Source organism: Chelonoidis abingdonii, chromosome 3, assembly GCF_003597395.2.
Source record: "Chelonoidis abingdonii isolate Lonesome George chromosome 3, CheloAbing_2.0, whole genome shotgun sequence".
NCBI classification, from domain to species: domain Eukaryota; kingdom Metazoa; phylum Chordata; order Testudines; family Testudinidae; genus Chelonoidis; species Chelonoidis abingdonii.
Window position 1 is genome coordinate 126735352 of NC_133771.1, and position 27077 is coordinate 126762428.

The 27077-nt window shown below is 44.3% G+C and overlaps 1 long non-coding RNA gene across 1 annotated transcript in view; it reads left to right on the plus strand.

Moving 5' to 3' along the window:
- The first annotated feature begins 22558 nt into the window (after positions 1 to 22558).
- LOC116832465 (uncharacterized) overlaps positions 22559 to 27077 on the plus strand; it is a 45857-nt gene continuing 41338 nt past the window's right edge. Inside the window, exon 1 of the long non-coding RNA XR_004375454.2 lies at positions 22559 to 25867. This is a non-coding gene — a long non-coding RNA (uncharacterized LOC116832465). The remainder of the gene's footprint in view (positions 25868 to 27077) is intronic.

Below are 27077 nucleotides of genomic sequence, written 5' to 3' on the forward strand. Positions count from 1 at the left end.
GAATGGCCTCTAATCTGGAATGGAGGCATTTCCCCCTTGCCTTTATATACCTAAGAAATTCCCCACTTAATATATCTTGCCATGGAGGGCCTGGAACCTTTTAGTCCCCTAATCTTGTGGTATTTTAGACATTTTCTGTAAGAGGACTCCAACCCTTTGGTTTTTTTCCGTTTTGGGGGGATGTCAGAGAGCAAAGAATCAGTATAAGCAAGTGCTGCGCGCACAGAAAATAAAAAAGAGGCCAAAACTAAAGCTCTGAGGATTGCTGAAGCATTTTCACAGCCCCCTGCGGAGGGCTGATTCCACCCTTCTGTCAATTATGTCTTTCGATGGGAAGTACAGTGTCCTTAACAAGGGTTGACAAGGCTGCATCCATTTGAGGAAAAGCAATTAAGAATGCTTTCAAATGATGGATGTTATAGAATTTTTTGGCTCATTTGATCTGATGCTTGGCCTTTGCTGGGTTTTCTCATTCCTCTTTGCAGCCTTAAGCAGGACAGCCAGGATGGGTACATACGGGTGAGTTTTACAGCCCTCTGGAAAATATTTTAAAGTGTTTTCCGTCCCTTTGACCTCCTTATCCCCACCCTCTTTTTAATGCTTTTTGGCTGAAAGCTTAAGGGAGATACCAAAGAAAGCAACTGCCTTTCTCAGCATATATGTGGAAAAACTGTGCAGGGAGCAAGAGTTCTTGGTGAGCCTCTTGGATTTCCTTCACTTTGGATTTTGAAAGAATATCCTGTTCTGAGGAAGAGGTGGAGTGTCTAGACCGGGGTGGGAAAACTACAGCCTGTGGGCTGCATCTAGCCCATCAGACCTTTTAATCTGGCCCTCGAGCTCCTGCTGGGGAGGAGGGTCAGGGGCTTGCCTTGCTCCAGCCAGGGAGTGGAGTCGGGGGCTTGCCCTGCTCCACACAGCTCCTGAAAGCAGCAGCATGTCCTCACTCTGGCTCCTACATGTAGGAGCAGCCATGGGGCTCTGCATGCTGCCCCTGCCCCAAGTGCCCTCCCCACTCTCAGCTCCCACTGGTCACTGCAGAGGCAGTGCCTGCAGACAGGGCATTGTGTCGGGCCACCTGACGGGCGCCGCACCTCCACATAGGAGCCAGAGGGGGAACATGCCGCTGCTTCTGGGAGCTGCTTGTGTTAAGTGCCACCTGGAGCCTGCACCACTGACCTCCTCCCACAATCCAGCCCCCTGCCCCAGCCCTGATCCCTCTCCTGCACCCAAAACCCCTCACCTCAGCCCTATCCCAGAGCCCACACCTCCAGCCAGAGCACTCACCCCTTCCTGCATCCCAACCCCCTGCCCCAGCCTGGAGCCCCCTCCCGCACTCTGAACTCCTTATATCTGGCCCTACCCCAGAGCCTGCACCCCAAGCCCCAATTTTGTGAGCATTCATGGCTCTCCATACAATTTCCATACCCAGATGTGGCCCTCAGGCCAAAATGTTTGCCCACCCCTGGTCTAGACATACAGGATTTCTTTGCTTTATATCTGCATTTCTGACCACTACTTCACATAGGAGGAGGAGTAGCAGGAGAGACAGCTGAGGATTTGGAGTCATAAGAGTCCAAGGCAAAACACCTGTACCTATGCTTTCTACCCTCATGTCTTCCCCTGGGGCTGATCACCTTATAGAGAGAGGAGGAGGAGGCAGTGATGGTGGAAAACAGCTCCTCAGATGAGTTGTCTCTCCTATCACTGTGGTGGGATCTGTCCCCATACTTTTTAGTCCTTTTCCCTGCCTCGCTTGGGCTCCAGACAGGAGGAGAGGGAAGCGAATGAGAAACAGCCTCTATGCCCACATTTCCTTGTGTTATGTTTTTTCCATTGGACGCCACTGGGAAGACTGTAAGATGGTTGCTGAGGAGGCAGTGCCAGGAGCTGTCCTAAAATGGTTGCCTGTGGAATGTGTGCTTCCAGCTCCAAAATAACCACCATGACCCTGCTATGATGGGAAGAGGGAGAATTGGCAGGAAACTGATTCCTCTGTGACTCCAGCAATTCTTGGGACCCCTGAGGAATGAAGGGGGTGCCCTGATTGCCAGGTAGCCCTCTGTCGCAGTGCTTTGGTTGGTAGGAAAATGATGGAAGTTTTGGGGGGTTTAACTGCATTGATTCTGCTGACTGAAGCTTCTGAGGTCTCCATGCTTCTGCCAGAGATAGAGCCTGTGTCAGTGGCTGCAGATTGAGCCCCCATTGTCCCGAGTCCATTTTTCAGAAGCTTGATTTTTTGGGCCTCTCTTTTGTCCACAACTACCTGTTGTGGGTGGCTGGCAGCCTGCTTACTAACCACAGTACCACCACACTGGGGGAGCAAAAGGAACACCTTTCCCCTTCGATACACTCGGCCCAGGGTGCTGAGCACAGGGTACAGACAGGGCCAGACTGAGGGTTAGGCAACATAGGAACGTACCTAAGGCCCTATTTTGGGGGGAGCCCAAACTGAGCTCCAGCTGGTCTGGTTCAGGGATGGGTGCAGGAGCTGGCCCTACAGCAGTGGTGAGGAGGAACAGTGCTAGCTGCCCACTGCCCACTGAGATTTGGCTCCACCTGCCCTCTGTCATGACAGGGTGGGGTTGAGGGGTAATGGGGCTAAAACTGAGCAAGCAGTGTTATGACCTGGTGCACTGCTCATGTTTGGCCCCGCTGGACAGCTGTCATGATGGAGGTCACTAGGGCTAAACCTGATCAGGCAGTTGGGCAGCCAGTGCTGCTGCTCCTCCACGCTGCCATGGGGCTGGCTCCTCCACCAGGACCTGAACCAGACCAGCCAGAGCTTTGTCACCATCATCCAGGTGCTGGATCGGGAGCTGCAGTAAGTGCCTGCATGAGGGAGTCAGCCAGGAAAGAGGCAGCAATGTTTGCTTAGGGCGCACTAATGGGTTAATTCTTGGGTACAGACCTTATCCCTTTTTCTGCCATTACCTGAGGTTAATTTGGGGGAGAACTTGGCATAAGTTCCCACACTTGCCTGGAGTTCCATAGGGTAAATTTAAATGGCCTTAATATTAGCCAGTAACCACGTCCTAAAAAAGTGGAGAGCTGAGGAAAACAGGACCTAGAAATAAAGAAGGAAAATGAAGTTATGGGCAGTCACAGGGGATCTGACTCTTAGCCTGCTGCACCTTTGCAGGCAGAGAATATTCTGGAGGGGCTCTTCAGTGGGAGGAGTTTTCTGGAGAGTCAGCCCAGCCAATCTGCCTCTGCTTCCTACAGTGTGCGGCAGTGCGTCTCAACCCTTTAGGGCTCAGGACCCATTTGTGAACTCTGATGGCTTATTGTGACCCAGTAAATAGCTTAGTGCAAAAGCAATTTAGCCTACTAAATATTTCTTAGCCAGGATATATAATATACACATTATTGTAGTAAGTACTAAATAAGTACACCGTGCATGCCATGGCTCTTGTGGCTCCTGTCCCATGGGGCTGGTTGGGCTCAGCTCCCCACTCCACGCATTGAGACATCCGGGGTCACAGTGCCAATCAAGTTTGGCCCAGTCCTCCTGATGGGGACTGGCTAGGCCAAATTGGTGTTTGGCGTTGTGACCTGGCGCATGAGGGCACAGCGCTACTCACTCAAATTTGGTCCAGTTGGCCCCCCCCCCCATCATGATGAAAGGGCAGATGGTCCAAACCTGAGTGATGCTGCAACCCTCTGCACCAGGTGAAAAATCCTGGAGCAGGGAGCCAAGCCCAGCCAGCCCTAGGGATTGAAGTCCCAGGAGCCACCCCTGCAGGGTGAGCTCTTCAAACCCCTCCTTCCCTCCACAGGCCTCCCATCCCCGTGCAGTGAGGACCTAATCCTCATCCACCAGCTCTCCCACCACTACCTCTTTCCCACAAGGGGCAAGGCCCAGCAGTCTGTCCTCATCAGTCCCCTTCCAGGCCTCCCACAAGACCTTTGATATATTCTGTAGACCCAATTTTGGGTCACAACCCATAGACTGAGAAACCATGGTAGCAGGGACTGAAGATCCCATCATTGCTGAATTTATGGGCTCATCCCCCACAGAGAGAACTATTTTTTCCATGACTCCTGGTTCATTCATGTACAGGATGGGCAGTGGATAAATCAGGATTGTGTAGTGAAGGAGGCTGGTGTCTGTAGATCCCTTTCCTCATTCATTGCAGAAGTCAGAACGTGTGCATAGAATGAATCTGGGGATTGGAGGAAGAACCAGGATAGTCTCATGGTTAAACAGCTCAATATTGCCCTAGAGAACTAGATTCTATCTTTGCCAGTGTTCCTATGTGATGCTGGATAAATCACTTAAATCAGACTTTTCACTAATTGTGGGTTCCTCATTTTCAGAGAGCCCAGTTTGAGACTCTGGGGTCTGATTTTCCAAAATGCTGAGCAGAGGTGACACTGAAATTAATGTGAGCTCTGGATACTCAGCACCTGTAAAAAATCAGATCCTGGACATCTCAGGTTTGTTACTCAATCATTGAGGAATCCCACATTAGTGGAAACTAGCAGGTTTGGCTGCAGTCTCTCTATGCCTCAGTTCCCCATCTGCAAAATGGGAATAATACACCTCCTTCCCTTAAATGGGGCTGTAAAGATAAATTCATTAATATTTGTGAAGCTCTCAGTTTCTACTGTAATAAAGACCATAGAAACACCCATGTTGAAATTAATACTTTTGTATTCAGAACAGGGTTTGAATAGAGTCAAGTAAATATCGCCTGAGACCACACTTGGAATGAGGAGGATAAAAAGAAATATTCAACAGCTGCTTCATTCCCCAAGCACCATCACCAGATCCCCAAATGAGGCAGACATGAGGTCCATCAATGGCTATTAGCCAGGATGGGCAGGGATGGTGTCCCTAGCCCCTGTTTGCCAGAAGCTGAGAATGGGCGACAAAGAATGGATCACTTGATGATTGCCTGTTCATTCCATTTAGGGCACCTGGTATTGGCCACTGTCCGAAGACAGGATACCAGGCTAGATGGACATTTGGTTTGACCCAGTATGGCCATTCTTACGATATCCTGTGGAAACAAAATATGGTGATATTTAATAAGAGTGTCATAATGCACAAAGGGGACCCAAGTAAGGCTACACAGTCAACCTGAATACTGGTATTTCCTAACTTTAGAGTGCTTGACTTTGCAACCTTAATAACATTTTGTAATGTAGCTTTGTTGTTCGTAAATTCTTTATTTGTAGTGATTAATATCCAAATACTCCATTTAGGATCAAAATCTCATAGTATTAGACATTATAAAAACATGCATTAAAGCCAAGAGGCCTACTTATCATCTGATAACACAATTGACATTGGTAGCTATTTGATGATCTACCTTAACAAGCGCCTCATAAAAACTGTAAATGCCAACACCTAGTCTTGGCAGCTGGAAAGCGACACTGCCTGCACAATTGCCTTAAGGATCAGATTTCTAAAATTCAACCATAACTAAGGGTTTGGCTACACTAGAAAGTTTTGCCACTTTAACTCTACTAGTCTAGTTAAAGCAGCAAAATCCCTCTAGTTGGGAGGTAATTCTACTAGTCTAAAAGTACGCAAAACAAGCTATTATGATTATAAGGCACTTTTATACTGGAATAACTGCTCCACACTAGGGCCGTTGCCAGTACAACTATGTTAGCAAAAAAAATCACACCCCCTAACCAACAGAGATATATGGGAAATCTTTTTTAGTGTAGGACAGCCCTAAGTGTAACACATACCAATAATATTTTAGTTATTTTAGCTCTATTTCAGCATCCTTAAACAGAAAATCTTGCATAAGTGCACAGATACTGCACAGTACACACAAACAGAAATGACCTGTTAAAGTCAGACCCCCAGGGGCAATTATTTCTGTAACTGATTTATTCTTTATGCATATGTAAGCAGAATCAGGATGAGCTCTATCCTGACATCTGGTGGTGAATTGTGGCGAGTTGTGGAAAAGAACTTAAGGGGCTGATCTTGTTTGCATAGGCACACCCACCCTGCCTAGCATGAACCCTCAGCAGCCCAAATGATCTCTTTGGCTGCTGTAGATCCCCAGTTTCTCTGTTATTGGGGCATGAAGAATAAAGTGGTGTTACCCTGACTATGGTGTCCTTGTCATTGTCATTGACAAGGACAATGACATTGTTTTATGACAGAAGGACTCGTCCTCAACTAAGAGGCACTCGCTAGACAAGGGACATGGGTTCCAAAACCTAGTGAACTGAGAGGGAGAGGTGAACCTGAACCTGATGGTATGGACCCCTTTTGAGGGCCTAAAATACCAATTGCATTTCCTCCTCTCTCTACTGTGGAATATCAGAGCTAATTTTAATGCCATTAGGAGTCTAGTTACAGGGTGCTGAGCTGAATTCACTTTGGGCCAATGGTGCACCAGCACTGAAGATCCCCTACTAGAAGCTAAAATCACTGGGTACTGGGGGGGAGGGGCCTGAAACTATGTTGCTGAGTGACTGACAGAGTGGAGCAGTTTGTGGGACAATGGGCAGAGAGGAGCAGGTTGTGGAGTGGCTCATGGGATGGCTGGGGGAGCAGCTAGTGGTGAAGGTTGCAGTGGGGTAGTTGGCCCCTTACCATGTAAGGTGCCCCTTAACACCACTCTGGGTGCCCCCGCCCCCTAGGCTGGGAGGTAAAACTCTGCAGATAAACTTTTGAACTCTGGGGCTGCACTGACCAGGGACAGAGACTTTTGGGTGTTGGACTCAGAATGGAGAGGGGTAACTAGTGGTGTTCCCTAAGGGTCAGTCCTAGGACCAATTCTATTCAATTTATTCATAAATAATCTGGAGAAAGGGGTAAACAGTGAGGTGGCAAAGTTTGCAGATGATACTAAACAACTCAAGATAGTTAAGACCAAAGCAGATTGTGAAGAACTTCAAAAAGATCTCACAAAACTAAGTGATTGGGCAACAAAATGGCAAATGACATTTAATAGGGATAAATGTAAAGTGAATGCCACATTGGAAAAATAACGACCCAATATATACATAACAATATGATGGGGCTATTTACTTCTACAACGAGTAGGAAAAGATCTTGGCATCATAACGTGAGAAGCTCTCTAAGAGGTCCAGGAGTGCGCAAGAGCGGTCAAAAAAGCACAAGATGTTAGGAATCATAAAAGGGGAAGGTAATAAGACTGAGAATATATTTTGCCGTTACATAATCCATGGTAATGCCCAATCTCGAATACTGTTACAGATGTGGTCTCGCGTCACACTCAAAAAAATTTCAGGCCCATTAAAAAGTCAAAAGGCAAAGCGCAATTAAAATGATAGGGGTTTGGGAGGTCCATTAGAGGAAAATTAAAGAGGCTAGGCTTCTTCAGCTTGGAAAAGAGGAGACTAAGGGGGGATATGACTAAGTGGAATATAAAATCATGAGGGATGTGGAAAAGTGAATAAGGAAAAGTTATTTACTTCCCAGTATAACAGAACTAGGGGTCACCAAATGAAAATTAATATGTAGCAGTTTAAAACAGATAAAGGAAGTTCTTCTTCAAACAGCACAGTGTCAGTCAACGTTTGTGGAACTCCTTACTGAGGAGGTGGAGACTATACAAGTTTAAAAGACTGGTATAAATTAAACTCATCAGCTATAGGTCAGAAAGGGACCAATATGATTCATCTAGTCTGACCTCCTCCACAACGGCATGCGCAGTCAGAACCCTACCTATTTCATGGTGGCTAGTCCAAAATGGCTATTACCAAAGAGGTAAAGAATGGTGTCCCCTAGCCTCTGTTCATCAGAACTGGAGAATGGATGGCAGCGAGAGAAGATTCACTTGATCATGCCTGTTAGCTTCACCTTCCTCTGGGGCACCTGGCATTGGCCACTGTCTAGTAGACCAATACTGGCTAGAGGACCTTTGGTCCACCACGTAACGGTCTCTCTTTTGTCTTAGACTGTTGGGACTTTGGTGTATTTTTGGTTGCTGGACTTAAGACCTGAGGGGAAAATGATACTGCCAAACTTCACTTGGGTGGTCTTTTGGCTCAGGTTTGAGTTATGAATCCTTTTTGTGGTGTTTCCCCAACATAATGCTGTATTGTTTCTCTCCTTTAGTAAAAGGATTTTGCTACACTCAGACTCTGTGCTTGCAACAGGGGAAGTAATGCCTCCTAGAGGCACCCAGGGGGTGGTATGTAATTGTCCCAGGTCACTCGGTGGGGGCTCAAGCGGATTTTGCATTGCGTTATTGAAATGGAACCCCTAGCTACTGAACCTGGCCCTTGTTGCTGTCAACTCAGACAGGCAGAAGGGTTACATATATAAGAAAAGCTGTGTTGAATATACGCATGACATTAAACTGGTGGGTGTCCAACTCAATCCTTGACAAGATCTTACATATATATGAATGATGTATGATAATTGGAGGAGCTAGGGAAAAGAATTCGTTTAATGAGTTTCTTCCTTTGAATGTGGTGGATTAGGTCCAACATATGTGTGGTCTCTTGTTCGCATGAAAAAAGGTTGCATATGCAAATATAAATTACATGCATACTTTAAATACCCAGTTTCCACATGCCTAGGGAGAGATTTTTTGCTAGTTTCTTACTAGAGATGTGCCTGCTATAACATACTATGGATTCTAAACCCCCCCTGGCATTACGGAAACTTGGATCTGTATCCAGATTTTTGCAACTCATACCAGGGGCCTAGTCTCTACTTGCTATACCAGGTGTAAAACTAACAGAAGTGGTCTTAAACTGGTGTAATGGAGGGGACAATCAAGCTTGTGACAAGTCTGCTGAGCCTGATCAAGTCAGGCGAGTGTATTGTTAAAACAGGCAGGGTTTAGTCTTGGCTATAAGGGGGCACATCTGTTCTAAATATGAGCATGTGTCTACTGGGCATGCTCAAAAGTAAGTCTTTACTCACATATTATGTTAAAATATAACAAAATATTTTTCTAACCTAAGGTCTGATCCTGCACCCAGGCTCATACCTTAGGTTGATCTCGGCAGATACAGGATCAAGCTCTTAGTCCTGAACCAAACCTTCAATAGAAACTCTTTATATGCCATGTTTCAAAAGGAGCAAAAGTTTGCATTTTGTGATGCTAGCAAAAGAACAGCTGAGAGAAAAAATATAATTGTTCAGTCTGAGGCCACGTCTACACTACGGGATAATATCGAATTAGCTAAAATCGGTTTCTTAAAACTGATATTATAAAGTCGAGTGTGCGCGTCCACACTAGGCACGTTAATTTGATGGTGTGCGTCCATGGTCCAAGGCTAGCGTCGATTTCTGGAGCGATGCACTGTGGGTAGCCGTTCCGTAGCTATCCCATAGTTCCCTCAGTCTCCCCCGCCCCTTGGAATTCTGGGTTGAGAGCCCAGTGCCTGATGGGGCAGAAATCATTGTCGCGGGTGGTTCTGGGTACAGCCTCACCCTCCCTTTGTGAAAGCAGCAGACAACCATTTGCGCCTTTTTCCCTGGGTGAACTGAGCAACGCCATAGCACAGCAAGCATGGACCCTGCTGAGATCAGTAACGCTATCGTGAACGTTGTCAACACCTCGCGCACTCTCTCGTGCTGTCTATGCTGAGCCATGAACTGCAAAGGCAGGAGGAGAGGAGGAGGCAGCTACGGCAGCGCGGCGACCACCGAGAGCGATGAGGACATGGACACTGAATTCTCCCTAACCGCGGGCCCCTGCGTTTTGGAGCTACTGCTGGTAATGGGGCAGGTTCTACCCATTGAACGCCGATTTTGGCGCGGGAAACAAGCACAGACTGGTGGGACCGCATAGTTTTGCAGGTGTGGGACGATTCCAGTGGCTGCAAAACTTTCGCATGCGTAAGAGCACTTTCTTTGAACTTTGTGACATGCTTTCCCCTGCCCTGAAACGCCAATAATACTAAGATGAGAGCAGCCCTCACAGTGGAGAAGCGAGTGGCAATAGCCCTCTGGAAGCTTGCAACGCCAGACAGCTACCGGTCAGTCGGGAATCAATTTGGAGTGGGCAAATCTACTGTGGGGGCTGCTGTGATGCAAGTAGCCAAAGCAATCGTTAAGCTGCTGCTACGAAAGGTTGTGACTCTTGGAAACGTGCAGGTGATAGTGGATGGCTTTGCTGCAATGGATTCCCTAACTGTGGGGGGGCCATAGATGGAAACCCATATCCCTATCTTGGCCCCAGAGACGCCAGGGCACCCAGTACGTAAACCGCAAGGGGTACTTTTCAATGGTGCTGCAAGCACTGGTGGATCACAAGGGACGTTTCACCAACATCCACGTGGGATGGCCAGGAAGGGTTCATGACGCTCGCGTCTTCAGAAGCACTACTCTGTTTAAACGGCTGCAGCAAGGGAATTACTTCCCAGACCAGAAAATAACCGTTGGGGATGTTGAAATGCCTGTCGTTATCCTGGGTGACCCAGCCTATCCTCTTGATGCCATGGCTCATGAAGCCATACACAGGCAGCCTGGACAGTGGTCAGGAGCTGTTCAACTACAGGCTGAGCAAGTGCAGGATGGTGGTAGAATGTGCATTTGGCCATTTAAAAGGGCGTGGCGAACATTACTTACTCGCTCAGACCTCAGCCAAACCAATGTCCGTTTGTTATTGCTGCTTGCTGTGTGCTCCACAATCTCTGTGAGAGTAAGGGGGAGAGACATTTATGGCGGGGTCGGTGGGAGGCTGAGGCAAATCACCTGGCCGCTGAGTACGAGCAGCCAGAGACCAGGGCGATTAGAAGAGCACACCAGGAGGCGGTGCACATCAGAGAAGCCTTGAAAACGAGTTTCAGCACGGGCCAGGGTACGGTGTGACTGCTGTGTTTGTTTCCCTTGATGAACCCCTCCCCCTTGATTGACTCATTCCCTGTAAGCAACCCACCCTTCCCCTTTACTTACAGCTTGCTGAAGGAAATAAAGTCAGTATCATTTAAAAATCATGTATTCTTTATTAAAAGTCATTCAGTATGTTTAAAAATCATGTATTCTTTCTTAAAAGTCATTCCCCTGTAAGCAACCCACCCTCCCCCTTTGGTATTCTTTATTAAAAAGTAATTATAAAAGAGGCAGAGAATTATCAAGGTATCCCTGCCTGCTGTGGTTTGGGAGAGGGATAGGAGGGAAGGAAAAGGCCATTAAGCTCATTTCAACGTAATGACAGCCTTTTGCTTGGACTGTCCACGGGGGGTGGAGTGGGCGGGTGCAGAAAGCCTTCCCCCACGCGTTCTTACACGTCTGGGTGAGGGAGATATGGAACGTGGGGAGCTTTGAGGGTGGTTGAACATGGGCTGCAGCGGCACTCTGTAAGCCCGCTGCTCTTCCTGAAGATCCACCATGCGTTGGAGGATATCAGTTTGAGCACGCAGCAGCTGCAGCGTTAGCATCCCGCCACCGCTGATCTTCCTGCCTACACCTCTCATGCCTCGAGCGTCTCTCCTATCCTCCCGTTCACTGGCATCTTCCTGTACTTTGCTAGCACATTCCTTCCACTCATTCTGATGAGCTCTGTCATTGCGTGTTACTTTCATGATTTCTGAGAACATTTCATCTCGTGTTCTCTTCCTCCTCCGCCTTATCTGAGCTAAGCCTTCGGGATGGCGTAGGGAGGCCGGACAACTGTGCAGCTGGCATGGGGAGGGAAAAGAGGGAGAGAAGTATGTAAAAAGATACATTTTTACAGAACAATGCTTGTACTCTTTCACAGTGAATAACACTATCCACCTTACATAGCACATGTTGATTTCACTACAAGGTCGCATTTTGCATCGTTTAATATTGAGTGCCTGTGGCTCTGGTTGTTGCAGATCTCACAGACGCAGGTCCAGGCATCCAAATTAAGCTTCCATGCGGCCATGGTAAGGCTTTCTGTTTGACTTCTCCAGCGTTCATATACACAGTGATCTATGATGCCTTGTTCCTGTTAAGAGGAACCAGCAAACCCAAACCCCCTCTTTCCCCTCCTCCCCCACTGCAATGGCTGCTATCATGTAAGATCACTTGGTAATGATCCCCCGCCCCCGCGCCGCGTGGCTGGGTACCTGGGATAGATTCCTGCTCCTTGAGCTCGCCAAAGCTGAAGATTCTGCTCGCCACCAAACGTTGAAAAACTCAGGCGCTATCATTCCTCCCCTCCCATATTATCCGCTTTGCTAACGAGCAAGGAAGGATTAAGCGGGCTGCCAGTAGGAAAATTGCCATGTCTGCCCCTAATTCAGTCCTGATTTTCAACCAGGTTAACAATGAACTGATATAAACTCTCCTGAGGAATACAACCGCAAGGATGCAGAAACGTAAGTGTTCTGGAAATGCCAGCAGTCCACCCTGGTGCCATAGTGGCTGTGCTTTGGTGAAGCTATGATTCCGATTATTGCTGCATCATGGCGTGGAAAGTGTATACAATGGGGACCAGATAGGCTGCCTTGCCCAGAAATGTTCTGCACAAAGCTTTTTGAGGTACCTCCAAAGAGCCGATTCATAGATATATAACAGGTCCGTCACCAGAGGTCGCTTCCATGGGCTTCATGTCTGGCTTGTGTTGGGAGGCTGGACGGTAATAGTCTGGGTCAAAACTCCTGGCTGTTGGCTACGGAGTTGCTGTGTGCTCTCAGCAAGCTCTTCCTCCCTCTTCCATCTTCTCCTCCGCAGAATCTCAGCCACGGATTGATATTAACCGACTCGAAAATCCACGGCCAGGCGGTGGGTATGGTTCGCAGGCCTAGTTGCATGAGCTCACAGCCATAGAGCGCTGTTTCGGCCCTGATCCAGACCTTCGTTTGCTTCTCTGGTTTTATGGTATGCTAGTCTAGCCTCTTACTTTTTACTCTGCACTGCACTAAGTCCGTGTGTTTTCCCATCATAGACTTTGAAATCTCAAATATTTTTTCAATTCGTCTTTTCGAACGGAGTTCTGTTAGCAACTGGTTCCCAGATATGGCAATCAGACAGTACCTCTTGTGCGGCCTCCGGCTGGTGCTCTTTTTCGATTCTCAGGAGACTGCACTGTTTGTGCTGATGAGCTCTGCGTGGTCCACCTGTGCTGATCCGAAGCCCACGCTGGGCCAAACAGGATTGATCAAAGTTCGCGGGCTCTTCCTGTTTCCTGGCCAGTGCCTCGAGTTCTGATTGCTGTCCCAGAGGGTCTCAGTGGTGAATGTGGGATAACTCCCGAGGCCAATAACGCTCGATTTTTTTTCCCTCCCGTCCACTAACATATTCGAAGTAGCATATTTTTTAGCACCTACCTCGTCGTTGGGGAAGAGTACAGAATGCGGCTTTATATCGATATAAAGGGCGTTGTAGTGTGGACGGGTACAGCGTTAAATCGATTTAACGCTCTTTAAATCGATTTAAACGCGTAGTGTAGACCAGGCCGGAGGTTCTCCAACAAGGAGTAAAACTTAAAGCATGAACTATATCAAACTTTCAGCCCAGTACAAAATTCAGGAAATATCATAAGGAAGTTTGATGATCTAGTAACAGGAGAGCTGTTTGTAAAGAGCTAACATTTTTCCAGAGAAAGATCGAGGAAATGAAAAGAAACAAGCTGCCTATGACAAAAACTACTGGGTAACTCAGCAAAGCCAAGGACTTCTAATTCTTAGACCATTTAAAAAACAACGCTCCTCTTAAAACAAACATTACAGAAAAGAGAACCTATCATTCTCAATGAAGTAGAATACCTGCGCAGGGATGGAATTTCTGGAGTAGACTCCTCAGTGCTTCTAACTATTATTTACTTTTACTTATCTTGGAGTCTTAACCCTCATATGTTCTAACTCTGTTATACCTACAGAACCTGGAGCCCAGGAAGAATGGGATGGGGCTGGGTTGGAGAAAGCATATGTTGCCCAGATTCTTGATTACCTGAGGCCTGCTGCAGCCTCCAGAATAAGTCAGAGCAGCCTAGGGGCTGCTTTAACTTATGGCAGCCCTTATGTAATTGCCTACAGGCTACATCACAGCCCAGATTCTCAGTAGCAGTATGTGCTATGGAAACGTGTGTGTGTATATGTATTATAGTAGGATAGTATTTAACATCTTTAGGGAGGAGATTTTACTATTGCAAATGCTGGGAAGTCTTATGAGCATCAAAGAACTATTTGAAACAATGAGAACTTTTAAAGTTAAATGAGTTTCCCAGGAAATCTCTAGGGTGAGGTGAATGCAAATGTAACTCTGGTTATGCAAAAACCCAACCTTCTGAAGCTACGCCCTGAGGAAAGATGCATAGTCTATGAATTACCTGTTCCCAAATCAAAGACTCAAACTGTATTTAAGAGTCACTCAGAGATTCAAGGGTCTGTTTGTTCTTAGTCAAGGCGGTAAGCATGGAACATCTTGTAAGCATGGGGCAAAAAGACCTTCGGTGGGGTTGGAAGCACGGTTAACCTGCCAGAGTCCTTGTTGGAGTTGGGGTGATCTCTGGTAATCTGATTAGGATGTGCGTAGGTTCTTCTATTGTTTTCAAAATGTTTTCTCCATAATGCTTTTAAATTAAGAATAAATGTGCTTTCTAAGGAAGAGTTATGTGATAACAACCGTGGACAATTATTTTGTTCGTAGCCTCTTAGGAGAAAGCAAAGCCTGCCTGCTTAGGCAGGCTGACTTACTGGGGAATTCACAGTGTAGGCAGGAAACTGTGTGCCCTAGAAATACCCCATTCTGGAGGAAGAGAGAGACACGTCTCAGTCCAAGAGAGATGGCAGCGGGGAGCAAAAGTCTGAGAGTGGGTGCCTTGGCTGGATAACGGAGGGGGAATATAGGTGCAATTGCTCTGACTGTGACAGTGGAATCCTCATCACTGGAGGTTTTTAAGAACAGGTTGGACGAACTGCTGTCAGGGACAGACTAGGTTCACTTGGTCCTGCCTTAGTGCAGGAGGCTGGACTAGATGATCTCTCAAGGTCCTTTCCAGTTCTACATTTCTATAATTCTATGTCAGAAATTGCTAAAAAAAACAACAAAAAACCTTGAAATAAAACTATACAGATAAAGAAAACCAAATCAAACTAACAGGCATGTTCAGCTTTTAAGAATGAAATAATAGATTGTTGAGGGGTATTTTAAGATGGGTAGGTTATGGAAGAAAATGTACAATTAATCTTATTTTCTCTTGATCTCATTAAAGCTGTTTCTTTAGCTAAATCCACAGGAAATATGCCTGGGGCCTCAGATTCCAGTTAAACTCCATTTTCTTTATTAATTGGTATGAATCTCAGGTATTTTATTTCAAGGATACTTTGGATGGCCTCTAGTGATACATGTGCACATGCATTAAAAAAGTCACACTTGGCACCGAATTTATTTCCTCCACTAATAGCCTCCAAAAGTGCATCTAGCAGCTTTAGCGAGTGAACCTACTCCTTTAACTCAATTCACTTAGTAAATGTCAGCACTTGGTTTCTAATCCTAGCACCAACTTCTTTCTATAAATTAATTTTGCCACTGGCCATGAATACCTGCCACTCACTGTGACAAAGGAAGCTGGGGATGAAGCTATGGTATTTAATATCTCTTTGTCCCCTTTTGCTCACTGCATCCACAATATATCCTGATATTTTCTATAAAAGCCCGTTCTCTACTGCAAAGGTGTTGTGGGGATCTACTCAGTTTATCATAAACTCATGCCCAAAATGTAAATCGGTAGAATTATTTTAAAGATATTCAGCATGCTTGAGAGAAATCAGATTGTGATTTCCACTATCCCTAAAAAACATTTTATGTTAAATTATCAGGTGTCTTTTCGAAAACTGCCAGAAACTGTGGGTGAAATCCTGGCTCCACTGTAGTGAACAGCAAAACTCCAGTGACTTCAGTGGGGCAGGATTTCACCCAAAATGTGGATATTCACCTTATAATTTTCATGTCATAATTTAAATCAGCATTACTTTGTATGGCTATGATTTCATGTCAGAAGAATAAGATGCAGTAATCTATGCAAGTATATATTGATGAAAAAAATCACGCCACCATAAAGATTTAAAGGGATGGGAAAACACAAATTAATCAGGAATACTAGTACTGAATGCAATGAAACTCAGAGTTTGTATACATAGGGAATGGATGGGGAAGTTAGTGCAAAATAGTTAGGATGTAAATTTAAAATGCAATAGGAATTCCACACTAACTCCCTATGTCAACATTTTTATTCTACACTAGGGGGCTTGTCTACATGGTGAGGTAATGCACACTGCGGGGGATGGGGTGACTGCTAAAGTGCACTAATGTGTTTCATGCTAACTGGTCCATGTTGACCTTGCTGGCACGCACTAAAAGTTCCCTAGTGCACTTTAGCATAATACTGATGCACTTTATTAAAGCACGCTAGAGAAATTTTAATGCACACCAGCAGGGATCTACATGAAGCACTCAATGCACAACACAATTGTGTGCTATAGAAATCACACCCCCACAGTACACATTACCACACCATGTAGTCAAGACTTCTAAGAGTGCCTTTTTGTGCTTCAGATTAATCTTCCAAAGTAGATTAACCTAAACTGCACAAAGGCACTATTCAGCTGTATAGCTATTCTGCACTTGGCACAGAGTTTTGAAAAGTAGTTGTGGTGCTAACGGATGCCCCTTTTTAGCTCCTCAGGGAATGGTGAATGTAATCCTATCAGATATGTAGCTTTCTGAAAGAGTTCATACTGTACATGAACATGCTTACAGGCCTAACACAGACTTTAACATAGCTAGTCTCATATAAATATTGCATCATCTGATTGGCATAGTCACTCCTACACTAGCAACATTTAACTATTCTTACAAGCACCATTATATTATACTTTTTCTATCTGAATTATGTAGCTAATGGTGTTTCCCACGCTCCACTTTCCAGATGAATAAAAATTCCTGGCACAGAATGTTCAGGACATTGGCCAATCAGTGAATAAATCAATTAATTAGTTACTGTTTTGTAGGGTGCTTTGTTCCTATAGTATTTTATTAAACCTCAGGGCCTAATTTTCCTCACACACCCCTGTTTGAGATAGGTCTGACTCCATTGACTTCAAAGGAGTTACTCCTCATTTACACTAGTGCAAATGAGAGAAAACACAGGCCTCAAGAATTGTTATTCCTAACAAACAAACCCAGTGTCTCAAAGAAGTGTAAACATGGATCAGGAGTCACTTCACTAAATGGAGTAAATCTATAGCACTGAGCAATCCCATTTTATTAGCATCAGTGTCTCACCACTTGCTGCTGCTTACTCTCATGACACAACTCTCTCCTGCCCACCCACGATGAGTAGTACCATTTCAGACGTGAGTAACACAACCTAGGTTTGTTTACATGCTGGAAACGGCTCATCTACCCTGTCCTCCTCTCACCGTTCCCTGTCCTCTTTTTTCAATAAGGGGAACAAAACAAATGAATAAATTCATATTTATTTTAACAAGGCAATCAGAGTTCCAATAACCCATGGCAGAAAATCCCCATCACACTCTAATCCTGTTACAAGATTTGCAGCAGCCACAGCAGTGACATTGCAGCAACCCATTTTAAAAGGTTTTGCTGGAGACTGAACTATATTACTTGGTAGACATAGAATTGCTTACTCTTTTACTGACAATTAAAATGCAAGATACATGTGTGACATTCAGGTAAGGAGAGAAACTCCTAAAACTAATCCTATACATCAGTATTGATGGTATAATTATAATCCAAACCCAAGCCCTACTCCTATGCAAAGTCCCACTGATATCAATAAGGCTGCCATCTGGGCACAGGGACCTTCCTGTGCTGAGCTCAGCGCAGGGTCATGGCCAGATTTCTGTTCCTGGCCCCATTCATCTCCATAGGCACAAGGTTCCAAACCGCATCTCCCTGCAGCTGCAATAAAGGGGGTATTCACCTCCCTAAGTGAAGGCAGGGAGGATACTACAGCCATTTCCCTCCATATTTCCACCTAGAGGGAATGGCTTTATTTTACAGCCAGCAGCAGCTGCTGGGGAAATGTGCAAATCACATATCTCAATAGCTTGCTGGGCCCAACTTTCTGCTGGACTGCCTCATGCACTTTGTGGGCTTTGCCATCAGGCTCCAGGTCCTCCCCTGATGGAACAGGGATTGTAAGAAGTTTGCATTTGAGTGGCCCCTGTAGACCTACTGTTGCAAGGGACTCAATCTGACTTCTTTGAATGAAGATGTATAGCTCTATCTACTTATAAAAAAGATTCCATAACCTTGACTGTAAATTCTTGAAGGCTAGCACAGGCTTTTTGCTACGTGGTTGGACAGTGCTTAGTACAATGGGGCCATGATCCCTGATTGTATTATAGTAATGTCCACAGGCCCCAAATATTAATAATCTACTCATTAATGGAGGGAAGAAGGCCACAGATTTTGTGTATAAAAGGGTCCTCTATGTCATATATACCCTTGGAGTTTGGACAGTAAACTTGCCATATATACTAATGACCTGAAGACTGATAATCGCGTAAGAAAAATGAATTTTTCTCCCGAAATGCCTCCTGAAAACTTCTGTCTTGTAGTCACCTGAACCATTGTTGCTGTTTTTCCGGTTCCTAATATACTGAAATTATGCCCACAGTGTGATTATTTGTCATTTTAGAAGCATGGAAATCAGTATTTTAAAAATAATTTATAAACTAAAGCTTTTAAACTGGATGATAGCAGCAAATGGAAGACAGAAAGGTAACTGCAGAGGAATCAATGTAGCAAATGTAAATGAGGCAAAATCCAGTGACTAATGTTACAATCCTAAGAATTTAAAAATCAACACTAATGATCACTTGCACTGCTGCGTCTGGCACTTGGGCTGATAAAAATAGAGTAATTAAGAACATTCTTAAGTATTCATGGACTAGCTGATTACCTCGTATTAATTAGGCAAGAATAGCATTCATTAATGTTGTATTCAGCCTGCTGTCTTAACTACTGTAAGTCACTTTGGGCAAGATTGTGGCAGCCTTACATGGCATGTTTTGGAGGGTGAAGTTCAAGTGAATCTGCTGAGAGAGAATTCTGGGAAGGAATGTGCCTCCAGCTCTGCAAAATGGTGCAGCACACTCTCCCCTATGCTTTGGTCAATGTGAGGTGGAGCCATGAGGAGAGGATGCTATTTTGCTACCAAAATTTGAACCAAAAAGTAAACATCTTGGGCTTTTTTTAAACTGGCATTGCTCCATTAGCTTCAATGGAAATACACTAATTTACACCAGCTGAGAATCTAGCCCATTAACTCTACTTTACACACTTGTATAAGTGAAATTGGATAGGAATAAAATATAATTGGAAATATTGTAATTTGCTGCTTCTTAATCTCAGGGTCTGTTCTCACACATAAAACAGGGCGTGCACTCACCTAGAATAGCAGAACTAGAGCTGGCTCTGAGTGGGAAAACATGAATCCAGATTTAGATTTCAAATATCTCAGAGCTGATAAGTCTTCAGATCCAGGGTTTTGTTTCAGATTTATATATTACACAATAAAAACAACATTAAAAGAGCATTAAGGTTCAAAGTCAAAGACTCAAAAGTTAGGAAATGCCAGGATTAAGGTTGCCTGTACAACCTAACTCAACCAACCCCTTGTATGTGTGTATAATGATACAATCTTTAATTACATGTTCATATAAATTGTCATCCTCTATGTAAAGCAACACTAGAGGGGATGAGAAACACACTGCCAGTGGGTTTCATAGATATTTGCTAACAGCGGAAGACTGGTGAGACTCAGGAATCTTGGATCTACAGGATCTACAGACTCCTCCATCTGTTCCCTCAAGCTTGAGCCCCTCTGTCCCATTCCAGCAACTATTCCTGTTCTGTTACTGTCTCTTCCCATCTCATCCCAGTCCCCTTGTCCAGCCAGACCTAGGCTACTTTTACACTGCAACCAGTAGTGTAATTTGCAGCTTATGTAAACATTCCTTCACCAGCCTTAATCTAGGTAGCTCACTAAAAAGAGCCATGAGGACATGGTGATGTGGGCTTCAGTGTGGCCTGCACAGGCTCGCCTGGCCCCCCCATGTACATACTCACATTGCTAGCCCATACTGAAACCCACTCTGTCCACTCCTGATGGGACCCAGGGACTACTTAATATTATTGATACTGTGTGTTTGAATAGGAGCTATTCATGTAAGTGATTTCAAGGTTCAGGCCCCATGTTTGTATCCATGTAACTTTGCCACGTGAGAGCCTTAAGGAGCTAAAATGAGGTCCAAGGCTGCTTTGCTGCTGAAGGTGTGGATTTAAAATGAGGTAGGGAAACTGGTCTGGGCTCTTGTTTTATCCTATTGCATAGCATCCTGTGTTTATTCAGTGGTTGGAGGGACGACTGTGCTCCTCGCCCCATCTGCCACAATTCAAAGGTGACGCAGTAAAGTTTTTGATCTCTTATTGTTGAGCATTTTAGCCCTGCTGTTGCTTGGTGTCCGTGATGTAAAGATGAAATACACTGTCATTTCAAGAAGAGTTTTTACAAAGAGTAAACATAATATTTTTATTCAAATGTAGTACAAACGTGATTGTTTTTGGCAGGTGGGCTTTGTGAAAATGGAATATGTTCTATGATTTCTACTTTGATACTTGTACAGAGCATTAAAAGCTACAGTTTTCCACCATTCCTCTTACTAAAAACCTCTTCAAGGCTTCCATTCTTTAACAAATTCGTATATCAGATGCTCCCATCTTCGGTGTGGCGCAGAAGGGAGTAAAGGAAAGGAAAAAGGCCTAGAAAGGCCCTAGAATTAGTGGAAGGAGGGAAAAGAGAGGCTCTGGGATCTTCTCTGCCTGCTCCTAGCAAGCCCACAGAAGCAAACAGAACTATTAGGGTGTCACAGTTTTGGATGGACCACATCTAGCTGAAATGAGGGTGGAGCAGAAGAGCAACCGCTGTGAGCAGATGCTCCCCACAAATCTTGAGAAACAGCAACAGGAAAAGCCTGAAGTCATAAGCAACTGAAAAAGGAAGACTGAAGGGTTATAATGGAAAAGGCTTGCAGCAGCATTAGCTTATATTCTGTGTCTTCTGGCCTTGACAAAGAGGGAGAGTAGGACACAGAGAGAGATGAGTGGTGCAGATGGACCTGCTGGCAGCAGGATTGTGGAGTGAGGGAGCTCTGGTTCATCCCCATTTCCATTCATCTTTCTACATACATTCTAGTGTTTCCCTCAAGCTAAAGGATTTTTCTCAGCCCATTCTCAGAATGAGATTTAAGTAAGCCCATTGCTCCTTCTGTCAAGCCGTGAGAGCTGGATGGCATGCAGCCACTGCACAGGGATGCAGGGAAAAGCAAGAGGCCTCCCTCTTCCCCACAACTGACACAGGTATCACATACAGCAGCAATCTCTGCCCTGGGAAACACACAGACTATTTGCAGCTGTAGCACCCCTCAAGGAGCCAGAAAGGGAGCATGAACCATGGCTTCACTTCACTCATAAGAACAGCCATACTGAGTCAGACCAAAGGTCCATCCAGCCCAGTATCATGTCTACCGACAGTGGCCAATGCCAGGTGCCCCAGAGGAAGTGACTGAAGTATGCAGAGGTTACCTGAACCAGTGGTAGGGCAGAGAGGATGAGCCTGTCTTATGACCCTAGTTAATTATTTCCAGTGTGCTACAATATATAACCTGATAATGCTGCTTTAACTCAGTCAATAGACTGTCATTTAGATAGGGTAGCTACGCTTGTTATTAGTGAAAGTTATCTAGTATAGTTGGAGTAAATAGTGACTGCGATAGTTAAAGCTGCCTAAGTGTTTCCATTATAACTCACCTATTTCAGTGGCTTATAATTCTAAAAAAATTTCATCTTTCAAGCTGAAATTGTCTTCCTTTGCTCTCCACCCAAGAGACAATTTTTGGGGAAAGTTTGAGCAAAAATGGTTCAGTCATTTTTTAGAAAAGAAAGGGAGGGGTTTTTTTTTTTAAATCCCCACACTTTTGCCATTATAAAAACAACCTTTATAAAATATTTGAGAGTTTGGGCTCCCCAGTTTGTGGCAAAAAGCTGACGTTTGACAGAAATGTACACCAATAAGTTCTGCATGAGCAGACTCTGGTTATCATTAAAGATGCCTGTTGACCCACAATATTTTATAAAAGAATCATGGCTAAGATCCTGATCCTGCAGTGTGAATGCAATGCAGATCCATGTGGGTGCAGCAGCACTCTGCACACACAGATTGCAATGCAGAATCAGGGTAGTCACAAATTCATTATTATGAATTACAAACGTTTGTAACTAAGTCACCACTTGGATAAAATATTATATATGTTTTTGTTTAGATTTGATTTGTTTTATTAATCATTATTATTACATTGGCTCTTTTCCCCATGAGCTAAGGAAGTGAATGAGTTGCAAAGGATCTGTGCTTAAATGAAAGGGTGTTATTTTATGTTTGCTCTGGCAGTATGAAAGTCCTGAGATCTTTAGAAACACTAAATCAGATCTCGGTGGATGATCTCTGACAAGCCTTTCCTCTCTGCGAAGAGGACGCCCGAAGGACACCTACCTGATAATGCTGACATTTGCTGCTGGCTATTTCACTAAACAATTTGCTAAAATGTTATGTGTGCGTTTGAAATGAGTATTAAGTATTCTCGTTGTCTGCCAACTTGCAGTGCTTTACTATTATTATGTCTTACGAAAAAGTCCTATAGGAAATCATTACTTGTCTATAGATTTTGTGAATGCTCCTACAGAACAAAACTGAGAATTATATCCCAGCTATAGAATTGTATATGTAAATAAAATCATAATCTTTTAAATAGTATAGGGTTTTTAGAATAATTTCTACAGCATCCTATTAAATTTCTAAACCCACTCAGTTTAATCCCTATTAGAGTCTATAGGACTTTTCCATCAGGGGTAATTTAAACCATTCCTTTCAAAAGGAATTATGAAGAGACAAAGTGATTTTGCCCAGTTTCAAAAGGGGCTTAGGAACCTAAGTCCCATTGACTTTCAAAAACACTAAAGCCCAGTCACTTTAGAAAACTGGAGCTAGGCTTCTAGGTCACTTTGGCTCTTTTGAAAGTTTTACCTTAGCGATCTGTCTCTCCAGGTTTTTATACCATGCCAATCGCATAGTACACAAATGTGTTAAAAAAGAATAAAAGAATGGTTTCTCAAAAGCTTAACTGTGAGAAACTAGATCAGTCAACTTGACTGTGCAGTTAGTGATACTGCAGATTTTGGAACTTCCTTATAAACAGCCATTCTCATCTCATGTGGGGGCTCCAGCTGACCACTTGGGACTAGCCTGGCATGTGCAGCCCCAGGATCAAGGGGCTATAAAAGTGACTGAAAGCCAACTTTATGGCCCCACTCCTGAGCTGTGCGAAGTGCAGAAAGGCCAATGTCCTAGTCTGACTCTCATGAGGCTATTTCAACAAGCACAATGTTAAATATAGTGGCATGTGACTTAAATTTCCACCCATATGACCAGTCAGTATCTGGGTGTCTGGTTCAGGCTGCCTTTAGATAGTGGCTGAATACAGTATAGCTTGAGGGTATCCTGAAATGGTTGCTTAAGGTAGGTGCAGTGGTTCTCAAACTGTGGGTCTAAGTCAGTCTTGACCCCATTTTAATGGGGCTGGCCTTAGACTTGCTAGAGCCCAGGTATGAAGCCGACGTCCGAGCCCCAGTGCCTGGGGCTGAAACCGATGCCCTAGGCAGTGGGGCTCCGGCTTTGGCTCCCCAGTAGGATGACCAGATGTCCCGATTTTATAGGGACAGTTCCAATTCTTGGGCCTTTTACTTATATAGGTTCCTATTACCCCCGCACCCCTGTCCTGATTTTTCACATTTGCTGTCTGGCCACTCTACCCCCCAGCCCTGGGTAGCAGGGCTTGTGTAGGCTCAGACTTTGGTTCCCCCTACTGAGGTCATGGTAGTAATTTTTGTTGGCAGAAGAGGATAGTGGTGCAATGAAGTTTGAGAACCTCTGACGGGATTGCCTAATGGAGAGGACCATTAGTGCAGATTTCATTGCACATGAATTTAAATAAAGTAATGTAGTAATTTAAATGAATTTGAATGTAAATAAAGTAATTCTGCCCACAGGTCTGTGAAGTCAAAGGTTGTTATACCTGCAAATCTCTGGACAGAACTGGGCTCTGGATGTTTATTTTCACAATATCCTTTCATGGACATTGGTGTAGATTTGGCTCCCTGATTGTCATTTTATATGAGAAATAAAAACTGAATTGTTAACAGCTTCATGCTCCATTTTATTCACTATTTAAAAAACAAAATAGGTGGCTGATTAGCCTGCCCAACTGCATCTCTTTTGCTTCATGCTATGTTTCCATATCATTTTGCCCAAGAACCCTTGTTCTTCTTGCCTAGTGGAGCTGATCCTTAATGCAGATTTAAATGCACTCATCTCTGTTTTTTCTCTAGCACCTATGTGCTGAACACATCATTTATATCCATAGACCACTGCCCAGAGCAAATTCTGCTCTTTGCCTGCCACTGTACTGAGAGTTTCTCTAGGCTTCCCTCCTGTCTCACCTTCATGACAGTGTTTCCTTGTTATGGATGGAAGGTTGTGGGAGGCCATCTGCAGCAAGTTACTCTTAATGAGTATGAAACTCACTTCTACCAATATAATAGATTCCAAGGCCAGAAGGGATCATCGTGATCATCTTGTCTGGCCTTCTGTATAACACAGGCCATAGAACTTCCTTAAAATAATTCCTAGAACGTATCTTTTAAAACACATCCAAACTTGATTTAAAAATGGTCAGTGATAGAGAATCCACCACGATCCTTGGTAAATTGTTCCAGTGGTTAATTTTCTTTCACTGTTAAAAACCTGCTCCTTATTTCCAACCTGAACTTGTCTAGCTTCAACTTCCAGCCAATGGATTGTGTTAGACCTTTCTCTGCTAAACTGAAGACTCGTTATTAAATATTTGTTTGTCATGTAGATACTTATACCACTTCAGTGAGTCTCTGCGTGGCCACAACGTTGCTGGCCCCTGCTTGCAGGAGTGACTCTTACCAAATTTTCTGGCATACTAGAAAAAGTGAACGCATATCAGCAGCCCAGGCAACTTTCTTGTTCCAGTGCCTTCTGATAGTTCAAACATAAGGTTTCTTAATAAATATAGAAGTCAAGTAAACGTTTCACAATCTTCCAAAAGGCACTGGCAGGGAGGGGGCAACTCATGCATAAACTCAGCCAAAACAGAATTCAGCTTGAGCTCTGGATGTGAGATTCAGCAGTGATTATTATTTGTGTGACAAAGACAAGTGGAAACTTCTGGCAGATTCTGTATAAAACACCACTGAGGGAACACAAGTGCAAAGAGTTGATCTCAATGCACATTATAAAGGTGGGTAAATTATATTATCCAGTAGGGCCAGAAGCAGCCAAATCTGGGACTCAGTGAGAGGGGGCAAAATGGGGCCCAGCCAGGACTACCCCTTCCCTGGACCCAAAACTGTGTAGGGGAGACCCTACCCCAACTCTGGGAGCACTAGACCTCTCTTCCCCTGCCCTCCACCATACAGCCCTGAGGAAGAACTGCACAGAACAGCCAGCCAGACACTCCATCTGACAAGAGCAGAAACAGCCAAAGCTGGGAGCTCTGGACACTCCAGTCAAAACTGGAGAAAGTTCTGGTTTTCTTTGCCCTGTGCTGATGGGAAGTAAATTCCAACCCTCTCCCCACCACCCAGTCTCTCTACCTCAGCTTCACTCCTCCCCTGCCCTGCCCCTTTCACCCCACTTCCCTTCCCTAGCCACTTAAGGTCAGACCCAGGCAGTGGGTGGCCCTGAGAGACCAAGCTGTCACTTGACCCAACATTCACACTGCTATTTTCAGTCCTGCAGTAGGCCCTGAAGCCAAGGGATTGAAGGCAAAGGGGTATTCTCTTTCAGCACTGAGAGAGGAGAGGAAAAGACTCCAGGAGCTGTGGCTTAAAGTAAGTAGAGGAACTGCTTTTTGTGTGATATTTTTCACAAGTGTTATGTTGAAGAATAGAACTATGCCCCAAAAGAGACTTGGGCATAGCAATGAGGCTTTCCTGGGCTGCAGAAACAGGCTAGCAAGCTCTACCAATGGGTATTAGTGATACCATTTATTTGCTGGTATTAACTGCGTCTACAGGAGGAGTGTTTGTCAGAATTTCTATAATGACAAACCTTTTCTAGTGTAGAGTTGCCTTTATATTTTTCTTTAAAGAAAGCTACCACAGAGTTCATATAAAGAACCACCAAAATGAAACACCACCTCCTGTTTTGATCCATATGCATTGTAAATGTCATCTCTTTTCTCTGGGGTACATAATATTTAGACACTGCTACTACAGTGGAAGATGTCTTTCCATAAAAGGGCTTATTGCTGATCCCATTTTGAAAGCTGTATTTGCTTTCCATAAAATCCCCTGACCTGAATAATTAAAAACAGCTTTGATCTCTGTACTTTTGAAATATTATAAAGACCCCAGTGATTGCAGCTTATGCATGCCCTTATCATTGCTAAATGAATCCTGACACTAACATTTTGGCAAAGATTAAGATTTAGGTTTAGTAAGGTCATTGCTAGAATTTGCCAACTCAGCTCAAAATAGTTTCATCCCTGATCAATTATAATTATCAATTTTAATTTATGTACCACAGTCTTTTTTGCTTTTGGGCAGCAAGTGAAGTCTATTACATATTGTGACAGTGAACGCAGCAAAAATTTTGATGTGGGTGGCTGGGATGTCTTTTCAACACTTGAACTTTGGATATAATTTTATGAGTTGATTTTCCAGGTTCATTTACCACATCATGATCTCCTTGCCTAGGCAAGAAAATAGTTCAGAATTCTTCTTGTCTGGGGTTTTAGACAAAAGCAACCTATTACCGAGACCTGTGCTTCTGTTCTATATAATAACCTCTTTTGGACACAGTATAAAAGGTGTCTGAATTCTATTGCTGTTTGTGTACTGCTGTTTTACATTTTAAAAATATACAGAAATAGCCTGAATTCTTCACTCATAACTTAAGCTAAAGGGGATAAGAACTTCAGAATATGTGGCACAGCTTTTAACCACGGAGACAATATAAACAGGTACCAAGTGAGAACAGGAATAAAAGGGTACATACTATCAGTTGTATGTAAATTAGGAAGTCTTTCAATGGTGCACT